This window comes from Cupressus sempervirens, chromosome 4 (assembly GCF_028749045.1).
Source record: "Cupressus sempervirens isolate cs-2001-9-10 chromosome 4, ASM2874904v1, whole genome shotgun sequence".
NCBI lineage: Eukaryota > Viridiplantae > Streptophyta > Pinopsida > Cupressales > Cupressaceae > Cupressus > Cupressus sempervirens.
In genome coordinates, this window is record NC_143121.1 from 749,991,602 (window position 1) to 750,006,586 (window position 14,985).

Sequence of the window (14,985 nt, forward strand, 5' to 3'; positions counted from 1 at the left end):
GAGTTAATTATGTGTTTTTTAGCATCATCATTTCAGATCACTCTCTGTAATCCATCATCAGATGGATGAGAGAGTGGAGGATGCATGCAAAATATCATATCATATGGAAGGCATGTGAACTATTTTATAGAATGCCTAAAAAATATTGACAATAACTAATCAAACTATTGTAATCACCGAAAGTAACTAATATGCTTCTTCATTACTATGCCCGATACAATAACCAAACTTGGCAACTATGCACAGCAAGTTATACGCTAAAAGGAAATCATTTAGGAGATACAAAATTTGAACAACCATATATTAAGATTCTACAATTTGTATCACTTGCCTGAGTTTGACAGTTGAGATTAAGTTTGTCATCCTCCCTACAGTATGTTTCAATGGCCTGCACATCCACGAAAGTTCCAGCATCTCAAATTTGTAGAATAAGAATTGTTTCGTAGTGAATGGACATGATTGACAATAAATCCTCATATAAAAAGACTCTTGTGTGAAGCATGAATAGCAAAGGAAATGAATATGGGTGATGGGGAAGAGAATTCAATAATAGAGGCTTTTAAATTTAGTTATATATAGTCATGATATGGGTAATACACAACTACCTCCTGGATTCATGTTCCATCCCACAGATGAAGATCTCATAACACATTATCTCATTAGAAAAGTTTTAGACAGCAATTTCACAGGAAGGGCCATTACTGAAGTGGACCTCAACAAGTGTGAGCGTTAGGGAGGGTTCAATTCCATCCTTTATTATTTATTGTGCGTATAATCCCACACAACCATTTGATCTCGAATGATATGTACTGAATGCTGAGTGCTCAAAAACTATCCATTTCATGCCTTCATCTGTACACAATGTCTTTCTAGTTTCTTTCTACTCGCATGCCCATTTTATTTCATATGATCTTCTAAAAATTGTGTCACTTTAAGCTCTCAACTATTTCCTCTTGATTGATCATCTCAATATTGTTGAATGAGAGCTTAAGAATAAGCTATAGGCATCTATCAAAGCATAAAGGATTTTCTTAGACAGTGCAGATGAACTAGTAGCATTTGTCTTGGGAGACATGCTTGCAAAATGGAAGCATAGATAAGTCATGTGAATCGTTTGACAAGATGCCTGAATGTAATGTTCCTCCATGATGCTCATGATTTTCCAATTTGAATATTGCCATTCTTTTAAACACAATTTAACTACGATTCAATCACCTTTTATTACTATATCATCCATATTAAAAGCATCACCTTTATCATATGTTGTTGGTGTTGATCATATGCATGACTGAACACTTGTGAATAGCATTTAGTGGTCAGAATCCACCTTAATGAAGGCTGCACCAAAGATTTTCAAAGTAGATTCAGGTGCTGAGAATGAAAAATCACTAAAACATAGCTATTTAGGAGCTTGGAAAACCTTAGGAATAGTCCATTATAGCTTGCAAGACCAAACATGACCATCTTTATCCTCACATCTAAGGTTTATCAAGCCAAAAAAAGCGAGTAACTGTTGAACAAAATCTAAAAATGTTTTGCTTAAATGGTATACTCTCAATTAAGCATCTAGTTGTTATATGCTATTAGTTTTGCCTTGGACTAAAAGCTTCAATGGAAAGATAAAATTGAAGCTGACTACAGTATAAATTATTATTACTTTCTTGCACGAACAAGTCTCGAAACATTCTCTTCAAGTACACTCGACTCCCTCTTATATATCTATAATGGCAGCTCCCTCTTCCATATATAAGACTTCACAATATAACCAATTCAACCAACTGCTATTGGGTTGAAAGGTTCCTTGTTAGATGAATTTGAACCAATGGTATCATCCAAGGAACATCCACAAAAATTCTAACAAACAAAAGCATTGAAGATGGATTAAGTATCTAGCACCAATTTAGAAAGATTCATACTTGTCTAAGCCAATTGTTGGTTTATCCAGAAACAACAACCTTGGCCTCATTAGAATTTCTAAGGCAATGCTCACTCTTCTTTTTTCTCCACTACTAATTCCCCTCAAGTTCCAAATTCCTATGGGAGTATTGGAACATTCCTAAAGACCCATTTCCACAAGTGTAGACTCTACTAATGCTGATTTCTTTGACCAGGGCATTTTATCAAGGAGCCTTAGATGACCAGAGTATGCTATGCTTTCTCTCAATATCAAGGTCCCAATTATAGTATTCTCTTGAGTTACTTATGCCTAGAAGAAAAAAGAGGAGAGGAAAACAACACCCATGTAAGAATATAACATCAAACATCAACAGTTCAACCGAAAAAATCTTCTTTGATTAAATCATACAGCAGTTCCAAAGGAGAGGTTTTGCTTTCGGCCATTCAGCTTGATAGATCCAAACTGAAATGCATTAGTTGCCAATCTACCTAATTTCCACAACACAAATCAAACATCTAAAAAACTTCATGAATTGATACTGACAAGAGGAGCCACATGAGTTGATGTTCTTTTTCATGTAACGGGAGACCCTGTAGTAATGGAGTCATGTTTCCCTAGCACACGATCCAATTCATCATTCAATGCAAGACCCTAACCAAGAAGTTCCTTGGTCCATGACATGCATCTTGTTCCATGACATGCACCCTCCCATCAACATATCCAATCCAAATTCTTGTTCCTAAAGCACACAAACATTGAACAATAGTAGATGAATGCATGAGTTCCTGAATACTTAAGTTATTATTTGTTAAACTATATAATCTAAGCAGACAACTATGTGAATAAAAGATTGAATACACTAGGTGCTCACAATATAGGCATTTGGGAAAAGATATTAGAGAAATAGAATTAAATAATTAAAATAGCATTCAGATTGAATTAGGTACAAAACTAAATAAACAAAAACTAGACTTACATATTTTACTCAAACTAAACTAAGGTCGGGTTTGGAATTCATGGTATGGTAGTTCTATATATCAAGATATCTAACAATTCCATATCAAACCAACTATCAAGAAAATATTTTAAAAATTAATGTGCCCCCCAAAATAAATGTGCTTTTAAACAAAGAAACTATAATAAAATGTAAATACAATCATTCATTAAACAATTGTATGACAAAAAAAACTTATATAAAAACAACTTTGTGCATAACATAAGGTCAAGAAAAATACCATCAGATACCAAAATAATTTATATAGTATCAAATCCTTTCAATCTCTCTAAAGTAGACAATAAGCTCAAGGAAATACATTTTTCAAAATACCATTAGATACCAAACAGACACTTACACATAATCTTGAAAATAAATTAGTGTGTAAAACATACTGCCAATTGAAGTAGAGAAGAAATATCTCATCCATAGGGTTCACAAATAGCACTTGTTAAATGTCTCTGGGATAAAATATAGGCGTGGCTTTTTTTTCATTAGGTACATATTGCCATATTGCAACAATGTTTGACTATAGAAGATGGGCTTAGTTAAATTCCCAATATCAATATCAACAATAAAAATATGAATCAACTTTCTAACATTATTTAGATTACATTTCATGATTCATTATAGTAGAAAGTAAATAAACGCTAAGCAATTTTATACAAAAATATTATATATTTAATATTATAGATTGTAGAAATCTCTTCATCTCTCTGATAAAAGATACATTTCTTAAAAATATACGAATACATCATCAAAGTTTCCAAAGAGTCATTAACAAATTAGGATTTCAAGATTTATTATTCTATAGACTATCAATAACCTAATAGAAGCTAAAATTCTTCATTTTTGTTGTAGTCAAAACACAAATTTGTAGAAATAAGAGTGAAGTGTAAGGGGAATGAAGCCTGGTCTGAGAATGTGACCCATAAAATATTTGAAGTTCTTTTGAAAGTACAAGCTCAAATTAGGCCACATTCCCCAGAGAGAAACTCTCATTGAAAACTCAAACAACTTTTAGTGTTCAGAGATAACAAATAACTACCTACCTATAATTGGGCATTAAGCAAAGGCACTAGACACCACTAATATCACTGATATCTTTTGCCAGACAACAACAAAGTCCAAGGAAGCTTCAAAATTTTCTTTGGCATCTTTGAATGTTAGTATTTTTCTTGAAATACAATCATCTCAATGGAGTCCTTCGGCATCTTGACTTGCAATCAATTAAAACATTTGATAAATACTACTTTATGGATTACTCACACATGTTGTCTCCCACTGCACCAATGTTGTCTCCCTATTTTTCCTATCTTATGATAACTATCCCTTCTTGTCTCCTAAAAATGGCCCAAAAGTATGCCTGCACCAAAAACACATCTTGTTACCAAAACTTGGAGGAGCAAAAGCCATAAACAACTCACTCTACATGAATACTATTTAGAAATTAAAGGAAACACACATGGATGATTAAGGTGACTTGGTAGGCTCATTTGAGGATATAAGGTAGCTACTCCAAGTGGGGACATGAAGCTTTATAGGCACTCAATAAATATTGATGTGTGGTGCCAGTTGCCCCTAACTATCATAATCATATATCCTTTGGGGACATGTCAGATCTAAGAGGGATGTAGGGGCAATTCGAGGTAAGGTCGCACATGTGTTAGTAGAAATATAATACTCTTCTACCACCTATAAAAGGAAATAGGTAATACCATAAGCATGCAAGGGGATTGCCTTGGCCATTAAAGTTGGAGTTGAGCTCCAGGTCTACCAACCTAGCCTTCTCTACAGTCTATAGGGAATTCTTAGACATTAATCACATACAGGGTTGTTGCTGACTTCTAAGTGGTGTTGTCTATCAATTATAAAGGTGTATGCATACAAACCATCATTTTAATCTCTAAGAAAGCTCAAAATAATACTTATTCTCCTTTATCTAATTTTGCATGTAAGAAATCTATCTTGTAAAAGGAAATACCAAAAATAGTCCAAGGTGACAATATGAACCTGGGCATCGATTGGTCCAAAGGTGGAATTTGATTTAGATTTTGTTTTCTAGGTTGGTTTAGTAGTTTTGAGTCTTAGAATGATCACTTGGAATGGTTAGAACCCATTTAGGTTGCAGGTTAGTTGGAATTCCAAAAATGCATAAAAATTGCAAAATTGCATTAGCAATTTTTGCAACAAATTAGCAACTTTTTGCAAATAACCATAAAACTATCATTGGTTGGTTAAAACTATTGGAAAATGCATTTATAGGCCCTGTACACCTGAATGAGAGGGCAAGAGAAGTTTTCAAAGTTATTTTGCTTCCAAAATCTAATAGATAACCTACTGTTACAACATTTTCACTATTTTTTCCATACTGTACAGATTTTTAATGGTTTTAAGGTTGCTATTTTGCATTGTTTAGTTGGAGGTTGTATTTTAGAGAATTTTGGAATTGGTTTGGAGGGAAGATCAATCTCCATTTGAAAGTTACACATTTTTCTTCCTTGTTGCCTATGAAATCCTCAAAACAAGGGTTTGACCAAAGAAATGGCCCTAGTTTGAACTCCCACCATTGGAAATCCTTCCAAATTTGTATGGGGCAAGCTAGGGAAATGAAATTCCATATTTTGAAGGTTTGGAGGTAGGAGGTTGCAGCAAGGATTTATGGGAGCAATCCCTAGGTCTAATATGCCCATGTATTAGACCTTATTTGATGCAATTTGATGAATCAGTGTGAAAGAGGGAAGTTGGGACTTGGTGTGAAGACAAAGAACCTTTATTTGGACTAGAAGCACACTCTAAAGTTGGGAGTTTGATCCATGAACCCATATCATGGCCATTTTCCTTGTAGACCAAGCCTTAACTTGCTAATTGGGCCTGAGTGCATGGTTGGGTTAATGCATGCTGGAGTGGAGTCAGGGTTCAAAACTTTGGAGTTTTTAGCACTTTAGAAAGGGTGTTTGAAACTTGTCTTAGATTTCTAAGTCCTTTGTAACAAAATTAAGTGGTTGGTGAAAAACATTGTTGAGAGACCTAGTTACCTACTAGGTCTGTGGTATCAATATTCATTATTTGTTGGCTGGAGAGATTATAATCAGTGGTATTCCTTGTTTGGATCATTATGAATGTGTCTTAAACCATCTCTGGTGTTTGGGAGTCACAAACTCTAAAAATCCCACTTTTTCTACTTTGTGAAACAAGCCTAAATGTTGCATTCTTATTTGGGTGCTGACAACAATCAAGCTGTTCATAAATCTGATCACTGTTTGGTATAGATGTTTTCTAGGACCCTGCTATTTTTAGAAGGTTTGAGGGGGTTGAAAACACTTTGTTTTAAGTTGAATGTGGAGGGAGTCTTTCTTGGTGCAAGGGAGAAGAAGTTGGGGTTTAGCCTAATGTGGAGTATTGGGTTGTGAAACCTATTGGACAGTGGTAAACAACAATATAGTCCCTTTTGATGTGAGCCAAACATTGAATAACCTTGTGGCATTAAGGAAATTTGGAGTAGTAACTTGATTTTTCTTGATACCTCCAAGGTGCTTAAACTTGTTTGGTGCTTCCAAAGTGCTGACTCTACATCATATTGTGTAGCCTATACTCTTGAAAGCCTCTCATCCACCATGTTTGTTGATTGAAGCCTTGTTGGTTGTAGTCTAGGGGGCTTCAAATCATTCCAATCTACAAAACCAAAAGAAAGGAAAAAAATATGGTTTAGGAAATACATAATATTTACAAAACCAACTCCAAATCATCACTCTATAACCTAAAACTAATCCAAGTTCATGTTTAAAAGAACTATTCATTTCTACTAGCTTTTTCAAGAGCCTTAGATATTCACGAAGATAACCCATGGGTTTTGGTTATGGACTTGTTGGCTACCATTTCTTTACCTTCAGTGTGGGACCTGCTGAGAACATCCATGATACAGAGAGAACCATCAGACCTCAAGGGCATAGTAGTATAGAATGGGCCCCCTCCACCTTGTCCGTAGCTATGATGAGTTATACTTGAAAGAGGATCCCTACCCCCGAAATGGGGTGAGAGGGAGAATGCAAGCCAGCTATTATTGTTAGTGGTATTCATGGATTTCACTAGGTCTTATCACATAGACCAGAATGCTTCAGCACCGGTATAAAGAATATAGCCAATATGCTTATGATTTCATTGCAAAAATATCATCTAACTTAGAGAATTTCTTACGTTAATCAATGTAGGTTAATCAATGATTTCATTGCCAATATTGTGTTAATGCAAATATAAGACAATTCTATTTTAAGAATTTTTTTATATGTCAAGTTAAAATTATAAAAAACATGCATCCAATACATGATACAAACCTGCATGGCCAATACAAGGAAATAAAGAACATAATGATATTTTCCCAAGCTAATCGACTTCATGTCCAAACGCGCATGAAGCAAAGTTATAATACCAGCTACTGCAGAGCTGCAAATCAATTTAGGTTTTAGATTAGCAAGACACGAAACAAATAAATAGAAAAAGAGTGCAAAGAACCTAGTAGGCCAATTATATAGATAACAAGCTGCTAAAGTCCCAACATATCCAAATCAATATAAAACAAGTACAAAGAGTGAAGCAAATTGAATACAAGAAGATGAGTTCAAAAGTTTGCAATTTTAAAATCTTGCTTCAGGAATGGAATATGTAGGTACTTACTATGACAACAAAAAGTGGTCTAAATGATATGGACTCAGTGTTAACAACCCTTTCCCTAATTGAACCAAACCTTGAGCAATGCAGACCTACAATATATATATTTATGTTAGATTTCTTGAATTAAGATTTGTTAGACATTGTTGAACATAGAAAATAAAATTGTAGCATCAACATTAATAATTGGCAATATAGCATACACAGAATAGAAGGCTGGGATCTTTGTAATAATAGATCGATAGATTTTGTAGCATGCTACCTCATTGATCATTATTTGTTCTAGCACCAATTAATCCTAGAGCTAGTCTTGCAGCCTATAAATACACATTGTTATTTAGATTGTCAAATTTTAAGCAAATTCATAAGAAAAACCTATCTGGTGGAAATTGGAAAGATTACAAACAAATATAATATAACGAATACCACTCACCATAGAAACTTCTGAATTAGTATCATGACTAAGCCTACTCAAAGTATCCATCACATTGACCTAATATAGATGTTTACATGTTAGATTTCAGCAATAAACTTCTATCACATAAATAATCAAGCAAATTAAGGGGCCAAGAATTGAGTTTTTAAGCAAACGAAAGGACAAAACAATGAACATTACTTTTGGATTTGATATTGACAATAGGCCTAGAGCCAATGGGACTACTCTTCTAATATTTTGCTCTCCATACTACAGGAGATGCTCCTAAGAACGAATGGCCATTTCAAGTCCTAGTTCTTCAGCCATTGCAACTAATGCAATTCCAATTGAAGGAATATTCTTTAAGAACTACAATGATAGTTGGTTGTTGACTGAGAACAGGCCCTAGATAGACACTAGTCATATTAAAAGTTATTTAATTTGGGATTGAAGATGTTTGGTGATCAAATTCATATGGGGGGATTATTTATGAAGTGTTTATGCAATTATTTTTTTCTAGTTATATGGTTAGAGGTCTTGTTGAACAGGCCCTGGATTAGTGACACCAAAACCAAGGGTTTGGTGGAAAATGTGTTGTGTAAAGGGTAGAACCTTAAAATCTTGAAAATCTATTGTTTCTCAACCCCTAGAAGGACTATTTCACCCTTTGGAATCGTAGGGTTGAGTGGAGTTGTGGGTTGCTGTGTAAAATTAGAGAACTAGGCCTAGTGTGGATAGGCTAGGGGTATCGGATCTCAGGGATGGTCCAAAAGAGTCGATATTAAAACTTAGGGAGGATGTATAGATCCCAAAAGGGTATCTTAATCAGTTTTTAGCTTCCCTAGTTGTTTGGGAACTATTGGAGAGAAATCCAAATTAGTGACTAGTGAAGGCTACTAGCTTTAAGGCTAGATATGAATGTTGGGTAAGAGATTAGTTGTCCAAAATGAATGGATGGATGGAACATGGTGGAAAGGCCATGAGGAGATGATTTACAAAGGAAGAATGAAGGTTGAAGCCTTGGAAGAAGTTATGGTGTTTGGGAAACTCTAAGTGCACTTGGGGTAGCCTGGAAGGTAAGTCCTTGAGGGGACATTGGAGTAAAGTGTTGTTGCTAAATGAATGGATTTGCTATCTCATATGAAGAAGATGGATACCACATACCACCTCTGCATCATAAACTAAGAGTGCATTGCGCTTGTTATGGCACTTGGGAATGTAGTTTCTTCATGTGATGCATTGGTCTTGGGGATCAATATCGATTGGGTGTCAATGTTGGGATTTCTCAACAAGAAGTAATAGAACTAGTTGGGATTCACTGGAGTGACCTTGGAAGATATAAGGATGAAATTTTTAGATGTATAGGTGTTATTCACCATTTGACTAGCCGCTTTGTGTCCCTGTTTCATCTAGAGATTGATTCGGACAAGATTCTCAATAAGGATTGGAGAATTGATCAAATTGTTACACTTGAGATCATTTCTTGGCAATCCTTGGTGAAGGAAGGCTCATTCCTTTAATTGTGAACTTATTGGTTGGTTGCAGACCAACCACACCACTCTATAGTTTTCCATAATAGTAGAGAGTTGGCAAGTTCTTCTTGGCCAAGGCGGGGAGAGTTCATAGTCTCAGACGCGTGCAGGCTTCTTCCAGCCACTTTTGAGGCAATCTGGACTGAGGCATTACTCAAAATTCATGGTAAGACTATAGGCCAATCCTATGCTTTGAATAGAGTGTTGAAATTGGCGATATCAAAATTTATTTCACAAATTTATGTTATGGGCAGCAATAGTCATGGATAATTTTAGACCTACCACATGCAAAGTGTCCATTTTATGTTAGTTTGAGCTTCACTTGGTTTTAAGAATACTATAATACTCTCTACTTAACAAGGCCAACCACATGAAGGTGGAAGTTCATCTAGCCTCACCCCCCTCCCCCTAACATCAATATAAAGTACCCATTATCATCTAATTACATACTTCATTGATTCATTCATCCATTTATGAACTATAATATTCAATCAATACAATCACATAACATTCATTAATATGATATAAAATTTATTAATACACAATACTAATCAAGACTTCATTAAGACATAACAATATTCATTAACATAAGATAAAAATCAGTATTAATACGCATCATTCATACATAATTACTTAAAACAAAGTTCTTTCATTATCCAACAAGGTTTATCAAAGAAGATTTTTAAAGCATCATTTCTTCTTTTTGTTTTTATGAGCTCTCTTAAGAAAAGTGCTCATAGGAGCATCCATATTTGCATCATTCTCCTCCTCTTCTGGCACATGTAATGTCAAGTTACAATGGATCCTTCTCTTTGGAGCAGGAGGCTGCTGCACTAAAGGGGGCTCTGTTGCAAGAACAAGCAAATGGGATAAATTGGCATACTCTTTTTCATTTTTTAACTATAAAATAAAAAAAATACCTAGCACAATCATTGACAACATTATGTGCTCCCTCTTTATGGACATCCAAGGAGGAATGTTATTGTTAATAACAAAAATAGGCCACACTGAGTATATAGATCTCATATCTCCATATGGATTGACGTCGTCCACTGCTAATGAAAGCTTCAGATTATGAGGTTCTTCTTTAAAGTGTGACCATGTTTCTTCTATCTCTTTAAATGCAAAACCATCGGCATGCATTCGCATAATTTCATCCTGACTTCTATTGCGTGCATGGTAATCCATAAATTGTGCCCAGGTAGCTGATGAGTCTAAAAAATGCCTTTATTTTGTTACGTTTAAGATACTTTGTGATACTCTGTTTATCCTTGTTTTAACACTTATAAGCCTATGTTTGATAGCCCGTTGATGATTTAGGGGGTAGAAAAACTATGTCATTTTTTGCCTAAATTATATCTAATATGCAGTATTTCACATAAGTATCCAAATGTGCATTCTTATGCTTGAATTTAGTTTGATGGATGTTTATTTGCAAATATGTCTTAAATCATAACTAACCTGATGATAAGGATTAAAGGATGAGTGAAAGAATCCAGAAGTCAGTTGCTGGCAGCATTCAAGGAGAAACGAGCATCAAGGAACAACCGCGAAAAGGAAGTTATAATCACTCCAAGAAACATGGCAGCGAATAAGGAGGAGCTTTTACAAGACACTACCTTCTCTGCATTTACACTATAACAAGTAGATGCTGAGACTTCATTGCTCCCTCCTCAATTCCATTATCCTTCCTTTCCACTTTCAGTTGTTCTCCTATATTCTCTCCTACAGAATTAACTTAGGATAGTTACTTTTTTGTTATGTAATAAAGAGTAGATTCCCTATATATGTTGGGATCGACTCCTGTGTGTGAAGTTTTGGTTTTTGATAAGTTTTATCGAGTAAGAGAGAACATTGATTCATAGTTTTTTGCAGTTGTGTTTTACAATTCTGAATCATGTAATGACTGATTAATGAAATGAATTAGTTCTCTTTAGCTTCTATCCTACATTGGTAGATTAGAGAAGCCAACCAAGGGGGCCCACTTTAAAGGTGGATTAGATTAGGATAGAATAGATTTATTTTACTAGCATTAGCAGTATTTTGAGTAAGACGTAGCTAGTTAATTCCTTCTTGTAGGATCACACTTCATGAACGTTCCTGTAGCATCTGCGAAAATAGTCTAGTGGATGAGTCAAGATGGAATCTCTATTAACTTGTCATTGTGTTTTCAACATTCATAGATTTAGTATTTTTCTTTCCACAGTAGTAGTGAAGTTTCTTTCCCTTGCATTTTTACTTTCCTACAACACAAGCATAATGATTCATCAAGGTACCTAGTGCACATACTGTGCCGACCATTTCAAGTATACGTCCTTGGGTTGACAATCTAAATGCACCTCATGATAGGGGCAAACTAGTCCTTAGCTTGAATAGATTATTCCTAAGCTAGGCCTAGCACATGACTATGGAACACCTATTGTGAGGCAGTTCATTTTTGGCACCGTTGCCAGGGATGATGTCAAGCTGGGAGCATTTTTGGGTCATAATTTTTAGATTAAGTTCTTTTTACTGGTGTGAAAATTTTAATTGCATGCATCGAAGAGGAAGACGATGAGATAAATATTGTATATTTCTTCCATAAGGATCTGTTAATTTGAATGAAGAAGTTGAAGAAGAAGTTGAGTTGCCCTTTGAAGACACAAGTCCTATTTTCCCCATAGTATCATCATCAACAACTGAATCCCTAGATATATCTGGTCTCCAACCTTTCACTGAAATATTGACCAGTCTTCTTGATAACACTACCTCGAATCCACCAGTTGTTAATCATCCAGTGCTTAACATTCCTTTTTAGCAGCAACCTCATAATCCAGTCCCACCAGTCATGGCACAACCCACTTTTCCATTTCCACTTCCAAGTCTCATAACCAATGCCAATCTCAAGAATATGCCTCCCACTGCTCTTCCAAAGTTCTATGGCCTTGCAACTGAAGACCCTGATACCTTCTTGTTTGAGTTTGACATCCTTTGTCATAGTTTCAACTACAACACTGATGCCCATAAGCTTAAATTATTTCCAGCCACATTGAAAGAATCAACTTTACGATGGTTCATGGGCTTAGGAGCCAATGCAGCTGTGAATTGTGATGAAATGCAAGCCTTGTTTTTGGAAAAATATAAAGAGTATTGAAAAGCATCTAGCACAAGAGGAGATGATATCTTTAGGATCTCATAGAAGGAGGAAGAGACATTAGAAGACTATGTTTCTTGATTTTTATATACACTACAAAAGAATCCTCAGTATACAATGTCTGAAGATTCCCAAAAACTAGTCTTTCTAGGAGGAGTGAATGAAGACTGTTTGGAAGCATTGGACCTGATGGCCGATGGAGATGTATATCAAGCTCAATGGGATGACCTCAAAAAGATATGTCAGAACTACTAAAGGTCAACCATGAAGAAAGGTCGAGGACCATGTTCTACGGTTACAAAAGGAATTAGTCAAGGCATTTCAAAACATTAAATATCCAATTCGTTGTCAGATTTCAAACAAGATATCATTAATGATGTCTCTACACAATTGGATACGATGACTGCAAAGAAGAAGTAAGAAGAGGCTGAGTTACAACTAGCTGAGTACTGTCCTCATTGCTGAAAGCAAAAGAAGGATTGCCACTGTAAATTGGTTGCAAGCATGGAGAACTAGCATCTTCCAACTGGATATGTAAAGATAGATGGGGATGATGAGCAAGTATATTTTGTTGCTCAACACTGACCATGGGCTCAATGTCAAGGTATGCCTCAAGACCCCTTGCAAATGCAAAATTCAAATTCATATGGTAATCAATGGAAAAACCGCAATACCCAAGGTCCTCCACAAAACCAACCCAATTGGAATAATGTTGGGAAAAATAACCCACAATAGTCTCAATGGTCTCAAAATTCGCAAAAACCTTGGCCTAACCACCAGAATAACCAATGGCCCCAGAACCAGCAGAACCAATGGCAACCACCCCAATGGAATTGGCAATCTCCAAACCAATGGAATTGGCCATCTCCAAACCAATGCAAGGGATCTCAACAATGGCCTAACCAAAATACTGGTGCTCCACAATTACCCGCTCTAGCTCAATAACCTACTTTAATGCAACCACCTACAAATAGTGGACCTCAAAAGAAACCACAGCTACCTGCACAGCCTCAGCCAAATCCAAATAGTCAACCACAGCAACCCATGTATGGTGCTGATACCTAGCAGTACTCTGCTTATGCCCTAGATGTTGGAGATATACATTTGAGATCTGGAATGACCTTACCAGCGCCAAAGCCACCTCTTATAACTGAAGTATTAGATTCTCCTGCAGCATCAGAACCTTTGGTTGATGAACCTGTTGACTCAACTAATGTTACCATACCAATACTAGTTCAACCAGTAGTAGAGTCTCCTTTTCCAGACCAACTAATACAAAAGGAACCTGAACAAAGCAAGGAACAACCCTTTGACATTGTTAATTAGTTAAAGAATATGCATGTCCAAATACCTTTGTTTCAAGCTATTAAGGACATTCCTGCTTATGGAAAATCTATAAGGGAAGCTTTTCTAAAGGAACCTGGAAGGAAGAAGAAGGATCCTACCATAGTTCATGTTGTTGGACACTTAGTTGATATCATGTTAGGAATAGTGATTTCACCAAAATATTCTGACCTAGGGAGTCCAGTAGTAAGTATCAGCATAAATGGTCAATTTGTTAAAAATGGCTTAATAGATTTGGGAGCTTCTATAAATGTGATGACTAAAGAAACCATGAAGAAGTTACAAATAGAAGGATTAAGGCCCACACCAACTATTCTATAGCTTGCAGATAGTTCCACTGTCATTCCTAATGGAATGATAGAAAATATTGTTGTGACCTTAGATTCCCTAGAATATCCTACGGACTTCATGATTTTGTCCCCTAAAGTAAACCTATCTGGCTATTCTATCATTCTAGGTAGACCATGGTTGGCCATAGTTGATGCAAAAATAAATTGTAGATCAGGGAATATGACCATATCAAATGGCCAAGCAACCAAGCAATTTGATCTATATCCTCCTACACAACCATTACCAGATTTGAGTACATCTTTTTGGCCAAATTTAGGAGATGAAGAAGAAGAGATAAATTTCATAGTACAACTTATGATGTTACATAAGCAATTTTTTCTAATGTTGCAAGAAGAAGATTCAGTAATCCAGAGCATCCTTACCAACACTTGTGTGGTAGGAAAAGATGTGTTTGAAAGCTCTGTATTAGAATTGATTACATATGAAGAGTGTGATACAAGTTGTACTTTACTTAAGGAACTTGAAAATCTTTGTTCACTACTTCCCTGTGAATTAGAAGGAAGCCCAATCTTTGAAATTTCTATGGTAGAATCCACTATTCCTGTTGAACTGAGTAAAGGCCATAAACTGCATGTTAACCCCAAATTGACATCTGTACAGATGCAAAAATTAAAAGAATTGCTTCAGAAGCATGAGAAGACTTTTGCTTGG